Source organism: Phyllobates terribilis, unplaced genomic scaffold (assembly GCF_046119375.1).
Source record: "Phyllobates terribilis strain yellow unplaced genomic scaffold, ASM4611937v1 Scaffold_11__3_contigs__length_659146591, whole genome shotgun sequence".
Classification (NCBI taxonomy): domain Eukaryota; kingdom Metazoa; phylum Chordata; class Amphibia; order Anura; family Dendrobatidae; genus Phyllobates; species Phyllobates terribilis.
The window spans coordinates 574,724,496-574,743,977 of NW_027362771.1; the positions used below are offsets into that span (position 1 = coordinate 574,724,496).

The following is a 19,482-nucleotide window of genomic DNA, read 5'->3' on the forward strand; positions in this document are numbered from 1 at the left end:
GAGGAATATGGGACACCTCCTAACAGAAATAGTAGCAGACAGATGAACAAACAAAATAGATAGAACATAGAGGTCCGTAGACCAAGCAAACTAACAGAGTTAGATACAGAGCACAGGCTAGCTAGAAAGTAGATATACAATGAAGTCCAGCAAAGCCAGAAGGGCGGAGCAGGATTAAATAGGCCAACAAGGTCATGTGACCAGCAAAGGAAAAAAAAACTAACAGCAAGGTTCTAACACCTAGGGCACGTGGTAAGCGCGGAAGGAGTGGCCCCCGACCCTGGCAAGGTCATGGCAATCAAGAGCTGGCCAAGCCCCTCGAACATCAAAGAGGTGAGACAGTTTCTCGGGTCGGTAGGCTACTACCGAAGGTTCATCCCCGGGTTCACTAAGATGACAGCTCCTATGCAGGACCTCCTGATCGGACAGTCTAAGTCCCGAAGTCAAAAGCCACCCTTCAAGTGGGATAAACCGGAAGAGGAGTCCTTCCGCCAGCTAAAGATGGCCCTCACAGGGGATGAGATCCTGGCCTACCCTGATTATGGCCAGCCTTTCATTCTCCACACAGATGCCAGTAATGTGGGACTGGGAGCCATACTGTCCCAAAACCAACAGGGCAGAGAACGGGTGATCGCATACGCCAGTCGGAAGCTGAGGCCCACTGAGAGGAACCCGGAGAATTACAGCTCCTTCAAGCTAGAATTCTTGGCAGTGGTGTGGGCCGTGACGGAACGCTTCAAGCATTACCTGGCCTTCGCAAAGTTCACCGTGTACACGGACAACAACCCGTTGACACACCTGGACAATGCAAGACTGGGTGCCCTGGAACAGCGGTGGATGGCCCGTCTCTCCAACTATGACTTCGTGATCAAGTACCGGGCAGGCAAAACCAACGCCAACGCGGACGCCCTATCAAGAATGCCTCACTTACCTGAAGGTGACGAAGACCCAGAAGACCTGGAGGAGGTAGAACTCCCCGCGTTTCACCGGTATGGAGCCGCTCAACACTCTCACCGCGTGAAGGAGGAGGATCTAACAACTGTGATGATGAATCCCCTACCTCACCACAGCTGGGCCGAGACCCAAGATAGTGACCCTGCAGTCCGCCTGGTGAAAGATCTGCTGACCGAGGAAGATGCCCGCATAGATCCGGATGCTCCAGAGGAAGCCAAGCAGCTATGGAAAGAGAAGAGTAAGCTGTTCCTCTACGAAGGCAAGTTGTGCAGAAGGATTGTCAACCACCGGACGCACGAGCTGACCTGGCAAGTCGTGGTCCCAAGGCGGGATGCAGCTATGGTCCTGGGGGCTTACCATGACAGAGCGGGACACTTTGGTTGGAAGAAACTGGAGTTCCTGCTAAGAGGAAGATTCTTTTGGGTCGGCATGAGAGGAGCTGTAGAAAAGTGGTGCAGAGACTGTGGCCCTTGTCACCTGAGGAGGAAGGACCGCACCAGCCAGAAGACACCCTTGAGGCCCATCGTCACCACGCAGCCTCTTGAGCTGGTAGCTCTGGACCACGTCAAATTGGCTCCAAGCCGGTCCGAATACATCTATGCCCTGACAATCGTGGACCACTATTCCCGTTTTCTAGTGGTGGTCCCGGTAAAGGACTTGACAGCCCAAACAGCGGCCAGAGCCTTCCAGCAATACTTTTGCCGTCCACACGGGTATCCGGAACAGGTCCTGACAGACCAGGGTCCAGCGTTCGAGGCTGAAATCTTCCAGGAGTTCTGCAACCTCTATGGCTGTAAGAAGATTCGGACAACGCCTTACCATCCACAGACCAACGGGATGTGTGAGAAGATGAACAATATTGTCATTGATCTCCTGAAAACGTTGCCCCTGGAGGAACGCAGCCTGTGGCCAGAAAAACTGCCGGACCTGATAGACATGTACAACAACATCCCGGTGAACGCTACAAACTGCACCCCGGCTTACCTGATGCGAGCTAGACCAGGTAAGCTGCCCGTAGACCTGGAGATGGGAGTCCTAATACCTGAGGACACCTCCCCGGATGCGGACTGGGATATGGAAAGGCAACTGCAGTACAAGAAGGTACAGGAGAGTGTGGAGAAGAGCCTGGCCCAGGTGAGAGAGAGGCAAGAAAAACTCTTCAATCAACACGCCCCTGCTAGTCCCCTAGAACCTGGTGAGCAAGTCCTAAAGTGAAAAAGAAGGCTACATAAGTTGGACGACCAGTGGGAAAGGGAACCCTACACCGTACTGCAGTCTGACCACGACAACCCAAAGGTGTGCGTAATCACCAAGGACGGAGGAGAAACCACTAGTGTCGTCTCCAGGGACCACCTCAAAAGATGCCCCGAGCAACTCCGTAGTGCAGAAGAGGATCAGAGTGACCTTGAACCCGCAGAGGACAAGGAAGAAATGATTAGCACCGTGCTCGGAGATTTCCCTCAGTCCTGGACTCGCATAAATGATGCCATAGTGGTACCCGTCCTGCATTTCCTGCAACCGGCACAGCAACAACCAACACCAGAGCCGGAAGGTGAAGAGGAGCAAGTGGTTCCAGAGGCAGAAGAGCCTGTTCCAGCAGCCCAGGAGAGTCAACCCTCTGCTGACAGTGAGCCTGCCATGCCTGCGGTAAGCCAAAGAACCCGCAGACAGCTGCCTGCCCTACCTATACACCCAGCTGGTAGCTGTACCCCTAACGCTAGTGGGGAAAGCCAGGTTGGTCCACCACCAGACAGTGGGTTAAGGAGGTCAACCAGGAGCACAAAGGGACAGATACCCGCCCGCTGGAGAATATAGAGTGTACTAAATTGTAAATAACCTTGTTGCCAAATGTTGAATTGTTTGCCAAGTTACATGCATGTTCGGTAATTCTGTGTTTCAGTCTCTTGCAGCAACCGTAAGGACTCACAGGTTATGGACTTTTTATAACCGGGACCTTGTATGGACTGCGTTCGGAGCCTAACCCAGGAATGGACAGAAGCGGTGTAAGGTGTGAAGCACGAAGAGCCAGAGAAAGGACACATGAAGGGGGTCCTGATAAGTACTCCAAAGATATCTGGGAGTCGGCCGAGCCCCTCACTTGGCGAACACAGTACGACGCGGGAGATTATGACCGGCCGTAATAATCTGGATTAACAACTATGAGTAAAGACCCTGGACTGCACTGCAAAGACTCTGAGTAGTTTCTGCTGCGCCCTTGCACCACAACTCTCATCATCCACTCACGCTGCTGTGTCACCCTGGCCTGGATGCCACAAAGTGTAATAAAGCTGTGTCTGAGAGCAAGGGGGAGGTTCTCTGGTTAGGGGAACATTAGCATGCAATGCCTCCTGTCTCAGGCCAGTAGGGGGAGCAGGCTGCCCCTATAAAAGCTGGTACTGGGGACAGGGTTAGGGAGAACTGGATTGCCTGTCTCAGCTCTGAGACGTGTCCCAGAGTGGAGCAGGGACAGAAAGTTGATTGCACCTAAGAGGAAGTGTGGCAGGAGGAGAGAGCCACAAGCCAGAGACAAGAGGCGAAGAGAGCCTGTCTTGGCAGAGAAAAGACTTACTTTACCAGACTTTGGTGTCTGAGGCTGGAAGGATTCCACATCCCCCAGCAGAGAACCAGTCCGCAAGGGACTGTACATTCCTTGGCCTAAGAAGCCTGGAGGCCCTGCCACAACCGAAGGGACCAGTAAAGCCGTACAAGGCTGGGAGCAGAAAGGAAACCACGTCGCAGGCCATACAGGCGAGAAAGCACGGAAAGCTCGGAAACGTGGACTGTTACCCTATAAAGAGGAGATAGCCAGAAGGAGCGCAGAAAGCACGGTAGGCCTACACCCTCACCCTGACCAGGGCCAATTTCCCCGTTGCTCTCAGACATCCAGGTCCCCTCCTAGCTGGGACTGTTTGTGGGTCAGTTTACCTGTTTAGTAAAGACCCTGGACTGCAACCTGTTGTCTGTGTGCTCCTTGCTCCTCCAGCACTACCATCACTCCCACCATCCACTATACTGCCCTGGGGCCGCACTCTTCCCGTGGGGAGTCACACTACCATAGCTGCACACCTCATCAGCCCCAGCAGTCTGCATGCAGCGGCGGTTCCTAATAACCGCAATCCACGGGTGGCGTAGTCGGACATAATCAATGTAACGGAGTACCACTGGCCTGACCACCCTGAGCCACGGAACCGGGTTGCCACTACTACTCCAATCGTTCCCCCTATTGCCCGGATCCGAGTGCCCCACGGCCCAGGGGGCGAGTCACTGCCCTGAGGCAATACTCTTCCTGTGGGGAGTCACACCATCTAGCTGCACACCTCATCAGCCTCAGCTGCCTGCCCAGCAGCGGCGGTTCCTCCTAACCGCAATCCACAGGTGGCGTAGTCGGACATTTAATAATCATAAAAAACACATTAATACACTGCCACTGGTTTGACTACTCTGAGCCACGGGACTGGGTCACCGCCACGGTGACTACAACCCCCAGCATCCACTAAAAGGCCCAGTTCTGGGTTCCCCACACGGCCCAGGGGGCGCGTCACTATCAGGGACTTATAATGAATTGGGAGAAAAAGGAGGAGGACGTCATCATGGACTTTTAATGAATTAGTTGGTTAGAGAAGATGCTATACAGGGACTTATTATGAATTGTGGGACAGGGGAGCACACTATTAGGGACTTATAATGAATTGACATTGGGGAGGATACCCAAAGGGACTTATAACGGATTGGGGGCTGGGAGTGGACACTATCAGGGATATATTATGAACTAGGGGTGGAAGAGGACACTATGCAGGGAGCTGTAATCAATTGTGGGTGGGAGAGGCTGCTATCAGAGGCTTATAATGATTTGGGGGATGGGGAGGGACTTATAGTGGTAAGAACTAAAAATAGTGACTGAATGCCACTGTGCCATAAACACATAATAATACCAAATAGTGACTGAATATCTCTATACCATGAAGACATAATAACGCCAAATAGTTTTTGAATATTTCTGAATACCGCCAAACCATGAAAGCATAATAACGCCAAATAGTGACTGAATACCACCATATTATAAACACATAATTGTAAATTCCCCCCAAAATTAATTGATTCTAATTCCTCTTACTGTGGCTTTGCTTTTAATTTTGATTACGGTTATACCAGGAACACATAATTAAACCAATACTCACCTAAAACCGCCATCCCGTGACAATATATTGTCAAATATTGACTGATTACTTCCATACCAAGACCACATAATAACACCAAATAGGGACTGAATACCGCCATATAGTCCCTCTATACAGACTGTCCACATGTTTCTACTACGTGGAATATGTAACGAGCCCTCACTTATGTTCTAGTACATTACATTACCAGTGATCGCCTGTTGTTGGCGCCAAGAGAGCAGCTAAGGAGAACATGGTCACCACTTAAGACTGTCCAAAATCAAAAGAATTCTGCTAACAATGATTTTTTCCTGAATAGTCTCCATCATTTGTCCTTCTCTAGGTCTCTTATATCCTCATGAAATAACATTTATTGTTTTCCTCTTTGTTAAAAGCTTCCGCCTGAACAGGGACTTGAACCCTGGACCCTCAGATTAAAAGTCTGATGCTCTACCGACTGAGCTATCCAGGCTTCTGTACATGATCACTAACACAATGATTTTCTGCTGCAGCTGTCGGCCTTCTGCTCCTCCTTTCTGGTTACATAGTATCACACACACACTTTCTCCTACAACTATCTGCTTTCTGCTTTTCTTTCCAGTTACACAGTATCACCACCTGTGCACACATTCTGACACAATGACTTTCTTCTGAATTATCGGCCATCTGCTGCTCTTTTCGGGTTACACACTATCACCACTTCCAACTATTCATACTGTCCATTGGTTTCCACGTGCTGAAAAAAAAATTCACTTCTGTATTCCAGACTTGTCCAGCAATGCAGAGATGATCTCATAAGACATAACATTTGAATTGGGGAGAGGACATTATCAGGGACTTATAATGACTTGGGCGGTGGGAGAGGATGATATCAGGGACTGGACAAAGTCACTTGTGGCAAGTTAAAGGCGTGGGCAATATGAAAATCACAGCTGAAACCAGATAAAAAAAAAAAAGAGACGACGTTGACTCAATCTTTACATTGTGTATCTGTGTGTGCCATACTAAGCATGGAGAACAGAAAAAGGAGACGAGAACTGTCCGAGGACTTGAGGATCAAAATTGTTGAAAAATATCAACAATTTCAAGGTTACAAGTCCATCTTCAGAGATCTTGATGTTCCTTTGTCCACGGTGCACAACATAATCAAGAAGTTTACAACCCATAGCACTGTAGCTAATCTCCCTGGACGTGTACGGCAGAGAAAAATTGTTGAACGGTTGCAACGCAGGATAGTCCTGGGAAAAGGAGCCCCAATCAGGTTCCAAAGAAATTCAAGCTGTCCTGCAAGCTGAGGGTGTATCAGTGTCAGCGCGAGCTATCCACCGACATTTGAATGAAATGAACCGCTATGGTGGGAGATCCAGGAGGACTCCCCTGCTGACCTAGAGACATAAAAAAGCTAGACCAAATAGTACGCGAGTAAGACAAAATCCTTCTGGGAAAGCATTTTATGGATGAGACCAAGATAGAGCTTTTTGGTAAAGCACATAATTCTACTGTTTACCAAAAACAGAATGAGACGTACAAAGAAATCAACACAGTACTTAGAGTCAAATATGGTGGAGGTTCAAAGATGTTTTGGGGTTGTTTTGCTGCCTCTGGAACTGGGTGATTTATTGTGTGCAAGGTATTATGGAATCTGAGGATTTTGGGTCACAATGTATTGCCCGGTGTCAGAAAGCCGGGATTGCATCCTAGGTCATGGGTCTTCCAGCAGGACAATGATCCCAAGCATACTTCAAGAAGCCCCCAGAAATGGATGGAAACAAAGCGTTGGAGAGTTCTGAAGTGGTCAGTAATGAGTCCGGATCTAGATCCCATTGATCACCTGTGGAGAGATCTTACAATTGCTGTTGGGAGAAGACGCCTTCACATATGAGAGACCTGGAGCAATTTGCAAAAGAAGAGTCCAAGATTCCAGGTGAGAGGTGTAAGAAGCTGATGGTTATAGGAACCGACTTGTCAGGAATATTATAAAATATTGATATCAGGGACAGCTTAACAGAATATTAGCCCTTCTCCCATGCCCTCTGCTGTAGTGTTTGTCCAGAGATGACAATCATACAGTGTCTAATGCAAATTATCACCACTTGTCAGCACCGAGCTGTCCCATTTTCCTTCTGCCAGCACAAAGCCCGAATTAACGCAGGACTGATAAATAGTTATTCACACACGGCCAGGGAAGAAGTGTGAAAACTTCGTTAGGGAACCAAGCCTCTTGTCTCTGAGAGAGCAGGGGGTAATTACTATGCGGGCTTGCGCTAATTTACATGTAACTGTTGAAGACCAGTTCCCCAGCTTCAAAGGGGAATTTGCAGACATGATGACTCCGATATTAGATATGAAATAATATGAGTTCTATAGGTCCGACAATAACGGGACCCATATGTGGAGTAAGCAAATCAGCCCTGGAATATGCAGGTATTTTTCCACGGCCGTAACCAACATCGGGGGGCCGTAGTGCAAGAACCCCGGAATAGCAGACTGCAGCGATGTGATGTGTAATATCAAAAGAAAGATAAAATCATGAGGGAAAATATGGCGTAGTTTGCGAACTTCTGCGATTAACGAGCGATGAGTTATCGCAAAAGTCAGCATTTCTAATAAAAATCTACAGGCTGAAGACCGGCCCACATGATGTCACCGCAAGGGGCGTGTGGCCAGATCTCTCCTTAGGTGTAAAGTAATCTATGGGGAAGACAGAAGTACTCATTGCTGGGGGGAATACGAATTATACGCAAAGGGTCCTGTTCAATAACAGCAATCTGGAGAACCCCCCCTCCCACTATATTGAATCGTCTCCGCGATCGTGTAGTGTAAGTAATTTTCACTCTTTACCCTGTTTATTTTCTGTAACTGTTTATGTATTTTAATGCCCCCTTTGTAACATCCTTGTATATATTTTTCCTAAACACTGCCTCCCTTTTGGATTAAATATAAAATTTAATAGTTCTGTTTCTTTTGTTCTGTAATCGTTCTCCTCCCCGAAGCCATAAACGCTACCGGGTTGGTTCCTGACCCGATACAAGTCCATTAATACCGGGCTGTATCAAACCAGAACTGGTGGCAGCATACCATCTGGAGGATTTGAGGAAGGCTGGCAGTGACGGTCGGAGGTGTGGATATATATTACTGGCGCAGCCAGGGAAATATATATATACCGCCCTCACTGCAGAGGGCCTCAAATACCCAGTGGGCTACAGGACGGCCTCTCCGGCGACCACTCGCTCTAGGTGCAGTACCTTGACTGACCTGAGAGGCGAGGGGGCGCCAGAGAGCTGCACTCACCGGCCGGCAAGTTTTCCTGACAAATTGGTGGCAAGCGGTGGGATATTACAGAACATCAGTGGCTGGATTGAGCAATCATTCCTGTCACTGAAAACTTGAACGATTCTTGCGAGAATTCTGTGTAGAGTTTTAAGAAATCAGACTCAGTGTTTTAATATTTTTTATCTGGGACATTACTATACGTGTAGCAGTTGCATCCCCTCCCTTCTCTTGTTTTTCTATCCTATCTTTTATTTGGCAAACAATGGCTACACGTGGAGAGCCCTGGTATCAACAGCAGACGAAGCCCACTCTCATCGCCCTCTGTGAGCTGAGGCAGATTGACCCCACGGGCAAAAACAAGGCCCAAATGATTGCTGAACTGTTACAAGGTGCTGCAGAGCCCGTCCGACAGCAAAGCCCTGATGATGGGGCGGCCAGCCAAGGCCCAGATGGCGCTGCCGCAGGGGTCCCACCTGTGATTGCCAGCCATAACCGCAACCAGGGTAGTGTGGACCCCCTCCTGCAGATGGCCTTGGAGCAGCTCGCCGCAGATGATCGTGATGGACGACTGCAGCTGATCCTGAAGTTCCAGGAGCGAGCAGAGCAACAGGCCCAAGCTGACCAAGAGGCTGTTGAGCGACAAGCCCAAGCTGACCGAGAGGCCGAGAGAGCTGAGCGCCAGGCACAAGCTGACCGAGAGGCTGCTGAGCGCCATGCCCAAGCTGACCAAGAGGCTGCTGAGCGACAAGCTGACCGACAACTCCAGCTGGAGCTAGCCCGGATTCAGAAGGAGTCGCCCTCTACGCAGACCCGTGAGTCCAACGGTGCCAGCTGCTTTAAACCCCGTCCTGAGCACTTCCCTGTGATGGAAAAGGATGGGGACTTGGACACATTTCTGCGAGGCTTTGAAAAGGCCTGCAGGCAGTATCAGCTGCCCTGGACCAGTGGGCCAGATATTTAACTCCAGGGCTCCAAGGAAAAGCCTTGGAGGTGTTTGCTTCCCTCCCTCGAGAACAAGATGGAGACTATGAGGCCGTCAAGCAGGCCCTGATAAAAAAGTACCAGCTGACTCCGGAGGTTTACCGGAAAAAGTTCAGAGCCCTCCAACGTGGACCACATGACACCTACAGCGATGTGGTAGACGGGCTCAGAACCAACTTTGAGCAGTGGATCCAAGGACTGTCAGTCACCACCTTCAAGGACCTGAAGGATCTGATGGTGAAGGACCAGTTTTTTCATCTTTGCCCAGTGGAAGTGAGACAGTTTGTGCTTAACCGGGAGACGAAGGAAGCCGCCAAAGCAGCCCAGATTGCGGATACCTATGAGGCCAACCGCACACCAGAGGTGCGGAAGTCAGCCGCCGCCAGCTGGAAAGGGGGTAAGCCGACAACCACCCCCAGTGTTCCAGCCCGCCGGCCCTCAGTGGGTCCTGCCCCTTCTTCCAGCACCTGGACTGCATTTGACTCCCGTAAGTGTTATACTTGTGACCAAACTGGTCACATCAGCCTTGTCTGCCTGGAGAGGCAGAAGATGAACCCCACACCTGAGACCCCAGGGTCTACTACAGCCATTCTTTTTGTGGGTGGGGCGGTTGGCCGGGCCCGGGAGAACTTACAACCCGTTACTGTGGGAAACACAGTCACTGTCGGCCTTAAGGACACTGGCGCAGAATGCACCCTGATCCGCCCTGAGTTTGTGTTACCAGAGGAACTCATTCCTGGGAAGACCCTGACTGTCACCGGGTTTGGGGGTGTTCGCCGTCCCATACCGATAGCCCGAGTTTTCCTGGACTGGGGTGCGGGGAGGGGGTTAAGGGAAGTGGGGGTGTCGGAGAATCTCCCCACTAATGTGTTATTGGGAACTGATCTGGGACGGTTGGTTGCCCGATACATTCCTGACAACCCTCCCAGATCTAATATGTAATTTAATGCCGCTGTCAAAAATGTGAATGTGATGTCTAATAAAAGTGTGTGTTGTGATAAAGGGGAACTCAGCCACCTCACCCCGCGGGGTGATGCTGCTGAGGATCCCCTAAAGCGAGCCAGCATAAGTGCTAGGGGCAAGGGGAGCAGGCACGGACACCAGGAAGCAGGTCGTCCCGTGCAGGTGACCAATGTCACACCAGATGGTGACATGGTCAATGGTAGGTGCCCCATGACTAGCACGGCTCCAGAGGTAATGTGGAAGGATGGGGAGAAACACGGGGATCATAGGGAAAGGGGTCCCGGGCCGGAGACCAGTGTCACGACGGACTGTGACATGGCCGGTCATAGCCTCCCCCTAGGGAGCGCAGCTCTCAAGGTAAAGATGAGGACAGGTAAAAAGGTAGGCGGCATAACCAGGCGAGGTTACAGGAAAGTGTGTCCCCCTGTCTGTCAGGAGTATGGGAGGAAGGAACCCATAGCCTGTCAGAGGTGTGGGGAAAATGTATTCCAAACCAGTCAGGGTGATCAGAAAGCTGGACCCTCAGGTTGGTGGGCAAGTGGATCTGCGGCTTGTCAGATCAGCAGGAAGGGTGGGCCAGGAGGTGGGCTCAAGGGGCGATCTGTAAATCACTCCTTATGCCACCTCAAAGAGGGGGAGATGTCAGGAATATTATAAAATATTGATATCAGGGACAGCTTAACAGAATATTAGCCCTTCTCCCATGCCCTTTGCTGTAGTGTTTGTCCAGAGATGACAATCATACAGTGTCTAATGCAAATTATCACCACTTGTCAGCACCGAGCTGTCCCATTTTCCTTCTGCCAGCACAAAGCCGGAATTAACGCAGGACTGATAAATAGTTATTCACACACGGCCAGGGAAGAAGTGTGAAAACTTCGTTAGGGAACCAAGCCTCTTGTCTCTGAGAGAGCAGGGGGTAACTACTATGCGGGCTTGCGCTAATTTACATGTAACTGTTGAAGACCAGTTCCCCAGCTTCAAAGGGGAATTTGCAGACATGATGACTCCGATATTAGATATGAAATAATATGAGTTATATAGGTCCAACAATAACGGGACCCATATGTGGAGTAACCAAATCAGCCCCGGAATATGCAGGTATTTTTCCACGGCCGTAACCAACATCGGGGGGCCGTAGTGCAAGAACCCCGGAATAGCAGACTGCAGCGATGTGATGTGTAATGTCAAAAGAAAGATAAAATCATGAGGGAAAATATGGCGTAGTTTGCGAGCTTCTGCGATTAACGAGCGATGAGTTATCGCAAAAGTCAGCATTTCTAATAAAAATCTACAGGCTGAAGACCGGCCCACATGATGTCACCGCAAGGGGCGTGTGGCCAGATCTCTCCTTAGGTATAAAGTAATCTATGGGGAAGACAGAAGTACTCATTGCTGGGGGGAATATGAATTATACGCAAAGGGTCCTGTTCAATAACAGCAATCTGGAGAAGATGAAGGAATTGAGGGTAAGCTGATTAAATTTGCTGATGACACAAAGCTAGGAGGGATAGCTAATACTAGAGAAGAGAGAGAGAGAGGATTCAAAAAGACCTAAATAAACTGGAGCAGTGGGCAGCAACCAACAGAATGGTTTTTAACAGGGAAAAATGCAAAGTACTACATCTGGGCAATAAAAATGAAAAAAGCATATACAGAATGGGAGGAATAGAGCTAAGCAACAGTACATGTGAAAAAGACTTAGGTATACTAATAGATCATAGACTGAACATGAGTCAACAGTGTGATGCAGCAGCAAAAAAGGCAAATACAATTCTGGGATGTATTAACAGAAGCATAAAGTCTAGATCACGTGAAGTCATTATCGGTCTTTACTCCTCTTTGGTCAGACCTCATCTGGAATACTGTGTACAGTTTTGGGCACCACATTTTAAAAAAGACATAGACAAGCTGGAGCAAGTTCAGAGAAGAGCGACCAGAATGGTGACTGGTCTGCAAACCATGTCCTATGAGGAACGGTTGCAGGATTTGGGAATGTTTAGCTTGCAAAAAAGAAGACTGAGAGGAGACTTAATAGCTGTCTACAAATATGTCAAGGGCTGTCACATTGTAGAAGGATCATCTTTATTCTCATTTGCACAAGGAAAGACTAGAAGCAATGGGATGAAACTAAATGGGAGGAGACACAGATTAGATATTAGAAAAAACTTTTTGACAGTTAGGGTGATTAATGAGTGGAACAGGCTGCCACGAGAGGTGGTGAGTTCCCCTTCAATGGACGTCTTCAAACAGAGGCTGGACAGACATCTGTCTGAGATGATCTAGTGAATCCTGCTTTGAGCAGGGGGTTGGACCAGATGACCCAGGAGGTCCCTTCCAACTCTACCATTCTATGATTCTATGATATAGTGTGACCGTAAAAGAATGGTAAAAATAAATATATACTTACCTTCTGATGACCCCCGGAGTCCTTGTCCTGCCATGACGTCACCGCAGGTCCTTTTAGTCTACCGTGAGCTGCCGGCATGCCAGGACAAGGACTCCGGCCGTCATCAGAAGGTAAGTATAATGTATATTTTTTATTTTATTATATTTTTTACAGATACTATGGTACCTGGGTCTGGATGAGAGTCTCCTCTTCTCCAAGCCCGGGTACCATCCGCACATTGAACCGCATGCAGTGATGCAGATATCTTGCGGTCCAATGCGAGTCAATGGCGGCTGAAACGCCACAATTCCGCAAAATAATTGGTAGTGCTGTGGATTTTTCCGCAATGATAACCGCAGCGGAATTTCCGCAGCATGTGCACAGCACATGGGGATTATTATTGGGGGACATGGCAGACCTTCTACCAAGCGTTTTTTAAGCATTTCTGCAGCGGAATTGCTGCTGCGGAAAAGCTTAAAAAATGCATAGTGGGCACACAGCCATAGTATAACTATATCACACCAAATAGTGACTGAACACCGCCATACTATCACCACATAATAACTCCAAATAGTGACTGAATACCGCCATACCATCACCACATAATAACTCCAAATAGTGACTGAATACCGCCATACCATCACCACATAATAACTCCAAATAGTGACTGAATACCGCCATACCGCGTCACTATCAGGGACTTATATTGAATTGGGAGAAAAAGGAGGAGGACGTCATCATGGACTTTTAATGAATTAGTTGGTTAGAGAAGATGCTATACAGGGACTTATAATGAATTGACGTTGGGGAGGATACCCAAACGGACTTATAATGGATTGGGGTCTGGGAGTGGACACTATCAGGGATATATTATGAACTAGGGGTGGAAGAGGACACTATACAGGGAGCTGTAATCAATTGTGGGTGGGAGAGGCTGCTATCAGAGGCTTATAATGATTTGGGGGATTGGGAGGGACTTATAGTGATAAGAACTAAAAATACACTGAATGCCACTGTGCCATAAACACATAATTGTAAATTCCCCCCAAAATTTAATTTGGGGGGAGGGGGGGATTCTAATTCCTCTTACTGTGGCTTTGCTTTTAATTTTGATTACGGTTATACCAGGAACACATGATTAAACCAATACTCACCTAAAACCGCCATCCCGTGACCACATTATATTGTCAAATAGTGACTGATTACTTCCATACCAGGAACACATAATAACACCAAATAGGGTCTGAATACCTTCATATAGTTCCTCTATACTGACTGTCCACAAGTTCCTACTATGTGGAATATGTAACGAGCCCTCACTTATGTTCTAGTACATTACATTATCAGTGATCGCCTGTTGTTGGCGACAAGAGAACAGCTAAGGAAAACATGGTCACCACCCAAGACTGTCCAAAATCAAAAGAACTATGGTAACCATGATTTTTTCCTGAATAGTCTCCATCATTTGTCCTTCTCTAGGTCTCTTATATCCTTATGAAATAACCTCTTTGTTAAAAGCTTCTGCCTGAACAGGTACTTGAACCCTGGACCCTTAGATTAAAAGTCTGATGCTCTACCGACTGAGCTATCCGGGCTTCTGTACATGATCTCTGACACAATGACTTTCTCCAGTATTATCGGCCGTCTGCTCCTCCTTTCTGGTTACATAGTATCACACACACACTTTCTCCTACAACTATCTAGAAGACTAGAAGCAACGGGATGAAACTAAATGGGAGGAGACACAGATTAGATATTAGAAAAAACTTTTTGACAGTTAGGGTGATTAATGAGTGGAACAGGCGGCCACTAGAGGTGGTGAGTTCCCCTTCAATGGACGTCTTCAAACAGAGGCTGGACACACATCTGTCTGAGATGATCTAGTGAATCCTGCTTTGAGCAGGGGGTTGGACCAGATGACCCAGGAGGTCCCTTCCAACTCTACCATTCTATGATTCTATGATTCCCGGGCCCGGCCAACCGCTCCACCCACAAGTATTGGGATAAGTATTGAGAAAAGTTTTCAACTAGCAATAATCACGCCTCGGATAAACCTCATGGGCTATGATACTGCCACTGTGCAAAGCTGGAGGCCATCTGTGAGGAGCTGCGGCCTCCGGATCTGGGGCTCTGTCTACACTGAGGAGAGACAAAGTCATTAGGGGGCTGTGGGAGCAAAGGATTCTGGGAGTGGATATGCTAATAACGCCCCTCCCCTAAGTCTGTAATGGCAGAAAGAAAAGCCCCGCAGGCTGGGGGAGGGGAGAGGGTTCATCCTCCATCTGACTGCTCTTCAGTAACTGAATACCGCCATATCATCACCACATAATAACACCAGATAGTGACTGAATATCACCATACCATCACCACATAACAGCAAATAGTGACTGAATACCGCCATACCATCACCACATAATAACACCAAATAGTGGCTGAATACCGCCATACCATCACCACATAATAACACCAGATAGTGACTGAATATCGCCATACCATCACCACATAATATCACCAGATAGTGACTGAATATCGCCATACCATCACCACATAATATCACCAGATAGTGACTGAATATCGCCATACCATCACCACATAACAGCAAATAGTGACTGAATACCGCCATACCATCACCACATAATAACACCAAATAGTGGCTGAATACCGCCATACCATCACCACATAATAACACCAGATAGTGACTGAATATCGCCATACCATCACCACATAACAGCAAATAGTGACTGAATACCGCAATACCATCACCACATAATAACACCAAATAGTGGCTGAATACCGCCATACCATCACCACATAATAACACCAAATAGTGGCTGAATACCGCCATACCATCACCACATAACACCAAATAGTGGCTGAATACAGCCATACCATCACCACATAACACCAAATAGTGGCTGAATACCGCCATACCATCACCACATAACCAAATAGTGACTGAATACCGCCATACCATCAATACATAATAACAGCAAATATTGACTGAATACCGCCATACCACCACCACGTAATAACACCAAATAATGACTGAATACCGCCATACCATCACCACATAATAACATCAAATAGTGACTGAATACCGCCATACCATCACCACATAATAACAGCAAATAGTGACTGAATATCACCATACCATCACCACGTAATAACACCAAACAATGACTGAATACCGCCATACCATCACCACATAACAGCAAATAGTGACTGAATACCGCCATACCATCACCACATAACAGCAAATAGTGACTGAATACCGCCTTACCATCACCACATACTAACACCAAATAGTGACTAAATACCGCCATACCATCACCACATAATAACAGCAAATAGTGACTGAATACCGCCATACCATCCCCACATAATATCACCAAATAGTGATTGAATACCGCCTTACCATCACCACATACTAACACCAAATAGTGACTAAATACCGCCATACCATCACCACATAATAACACGAGATAGTGACTGAATACCGCCATACCATCACCACATAATAACACCAAATAGTGGCTGAATATAGCCATACCATCGCCACATAGTAACACTAAATAGTGGCTGAATACCGCCATACCATCACCACATAATAACACCAAATAGTGGCTGAATACCGCCATACCATCAGCACAAAATAACACCAAATAGTGGCTGAATACCGCCATACCATCACCACATAATAACACCAAATAGTGACTAAATACCGCCATACCATCACCACATAATAACACGAGATAGTGACTGAATACCGCCATACCATCACCACATAATAACACCAAATAGTGGCTGAATATAGCCATACCATCACCACATAGTAACACTAAATGGTGGCTGAATACCGCCATACCATCACCACATAATAACACCAAAGTGGCTGAATACCGCCATACCGTCAACACAAAATAACACCAAATAGTGGCTGAATACTGCCATATCATCACCACATAATAACAAAAAACAACCAAAACATGACTATATATGGAGAAATCTCCAGGGAAGGTACTGAATAGATAGTAATTCTGTAATTGATCCCGCACGTTTCTTTGCTGATTCTGAGCCCGACACATGTAACATACGGCTCCAACACAACTGTATATAGATTTATTCCAGCTAAACAGCAATAGCTCTTCTTCTACTATTAACCACCTACTCAGTCTCCCGGGAGACTATCAAAAATTGCCATGCTGACTGTATTACGAGCCCTCATGGCGGGGTATTGGAAAAAGTTTTCAACTAGCAATAATCACGCCTCAGATAAACCTCATGGGCTATGATACTGCCACTGCGCAAAGCTGGAGGCCATCTGTGAGGAGCTGCGGCCTCCGGATCTGGGGCTCTGTCTACACTGAGGAGAGACAAAGTCATTAGGGGGCTGTGGGAGCAAAGGATTCTGGGAGTGGATATGCTAATAACACCCCTCCCCTAAGTCTGTAATGGAAGAAAGAAAAGCCCCCCAGGCTGGGGGAGGGGAGAGGGTTCATCCTCCATCTGATCATAGTGTCACCACCTCCTGCTATACAGACTGTCTGCTCCTGCATCCTGGGGGAACCTTCACTTATGTGTTACAGGATTGCATTACCAGGGACTTCCTGATGATGGCGCAAGAAGAGCAGCTGAGAGGCAATACTGTCATGCTGTGACCATATAATAACAAATAGTGATTAAATACCGCCATATATTAACCCTCCCTATCGATCCTACCTTCAAATTATCTGCTAACCTTAAAGGTTCACATACTTTTGTCACTCACAGACATGTGAGATTGGATTATTTTCTTTAAAAAAAAAGTGTAAAAGTTTAATGTTTTGGACTCATTTGATTTGGTTCTTCATCCACTTGTGAAAAGCTGATGTCGTTTTAGGTCAAATTTATGCAGAAATTAGGAAAATTCTGATGTGGGGAAAAATACTAAGAGGGTCTCATAATGAACTGGGGGTGGGAGGGGACGCTATCAATGAAATAGGGGTGGAAGAGAACACTAAACAGGGACTTATGATGAATTGGGGGTCGGGGAGGCTGTTACCAGAAGCTTATAATGAAAAAAAACGAAAAAAATAGTGACTGTACCATAAACACCCAATAATACCAAATAGTGACTGAATAATACCACAATACTATGAACACACAAAAGCAAATAGTGACTGTAACACCGCCATAACATGACCATATAATAGCACCCCAAAACCATAACATGACTCTATTTGGAGTAATCTCCAGGGAAGCAGCTGACTAGACATTAATTCTGTAATTGATTCTCCACATTTCTTTGCTTATTCTTTTGGCCTTAGGCACTGGCGTAACGCCAATGGCGGCAGGCCACACCACTGCTATGGGGCCCCTCACCGCAGCATGCCCTCCCCGCACTGAGCCCCGCCTCTGCCTGTTAGCACCAGCGCTGCCCAGCCGCCCACACAGAATGATGGGGGTGGAAGTGTCTACTGACGCTCCTTCCTCTATCTTCATTGCTCTCGCTGATGGCCGGAGGGGGGCCCAGTGTGAGCAATGATGATGGAGGAGGGAGCATCAGCATCATTCTTCCTCGGCGTCTGACGTGTCAGAGCAGCGGGCGCCCTGTAATGACGTCATCGCGCCCGCTGCTCTGACACGTCAGACGAGGTGTCCAGCGCTTCACACCACACGCTGAGGAGACTGGAGCATTGGGCGCAAAAAGGACAGATGAGTACTGTATTTTTTTTTAATCAGTGACTGGTGGCCATAATACAGTATGGGGGTGCATTATATTGTATGGAGGATCATGGAGGTGCATAATACTGTATGAAGGATCAAGGGGGTGCATTATATTGTATGGAAGACCATGGGGGCACATTAAACTGTATGGAGGATCATGAGGGTGTATACAACTGTATGGAGGATCATGGGGTTGCATTATATTGTGTGGTGTACTATGGGGGTACATTATGCTGTATCGAGGACCATGGGGATACATTATGCTGTATGGAGGACCATGGGGGTGCATTATACTGTATGGAGGAACAGGGGGGTGCATACTACTGTATGGAGGACCATTAAGGGTGCATACTACTGTATGGAAGATCATGGGGGTGCATTATATTGTATGGAGGGTGATGGGGGTGCATACTACTGAAAGGAGGATCACGGAAGTGCATTATATTGTATGGAGGATTATGGGGGTGCATTATACTGTATGGAGGATCATGGGGGTGCATACTACTGTATGGAGGACCATGGTAATGCATACTACTGTATGGAGGACCATGGGGTGCATTATACTGTATGGAGGATCATGGGGGTGCATTATACTGTATGGAGGACCATGGGGTGCATTATTCTGTATGGAGGACCATGGGAGCACATTATTCTGTATGGAGGACCATGGGGGTTCATACTACTGTATGGAGTACCATAGGGGGTGCATTATATTGTATGGAGGACCATGGAGAGTGCATTATACTATATGGAGAGTTATGGGGGACGCATTATACTATATGGAAGGCTATGTGGGGCTATTATAATATGTGGGGGTCTATTATACTGTATGCAAGCAATTATACTGTTTGGAGGGCTAGTGCGGGCTATTATACTGTATGTAGGCCCATTATAGTGCATGGAGGGCTGTGTGGGGGTCACAGTTTGGGGGATCACCATACTTTGCCTGTGTAGTTGAAGTGGGGTACAGTAGGGTCATTATAATGTGTGTAGAGGAATTCATCATGGGGGTATCATACTGTGTTTGGGGGGCACATTTGTTTACATATTTTATGGGGG

At 47.5% G+C, this 19,482-nt stretch overlaps 3 non-coding genes and 1 pseudogene across 3 annotated transcripts; all 4 read right to left on the reverse strand.

The window, feature by feature from the left end:
• Positions 1-5,510: 5,510 nt before the first annotated feature.
• Positions 5,511-5,583, reverse strand: TRNAK-UUU (transfer RNA lysine (anticodon UUU)). Its single transcript has one exon. It is a non-coding gene; the product is annotated as a tRNA-Lys (tRNA).
• An 8,656-nt stretch (positions 5,584-14,239) lies between these two features.
• TRNAK-UUU (transfer RNA lysine (anticodon UUU)) lies at positions 14,240-14,312 on the reverse strand. The gene has a single exon. It is a non-coding gene; the product is annotated as a tRNA-Lys (tRNA).
• A 410-nt stretch (positions 14,313-14,722) lies between these two features.
• On the reverse strand, positions 14,723-14,805 carry LOC141167994 (U4 spliceosomal RNA; annotated as a pseudogene).
• A 2,084-nt stretch (positions 14,806-16,889) lies between these two features.
• On the reverse strand, positions 16,890-17,029 carry LOC141168233 (U4 spliceosomal RNA). The gene has a single exon (XR_012251977.1). It is a non-coding gene; the product is annotated as a U4 spliceosomal RNA (small nuclear RNA).
• Between the last annotated feature and the right edge of the window lie 2,453 nt (positions 17,030-19,482).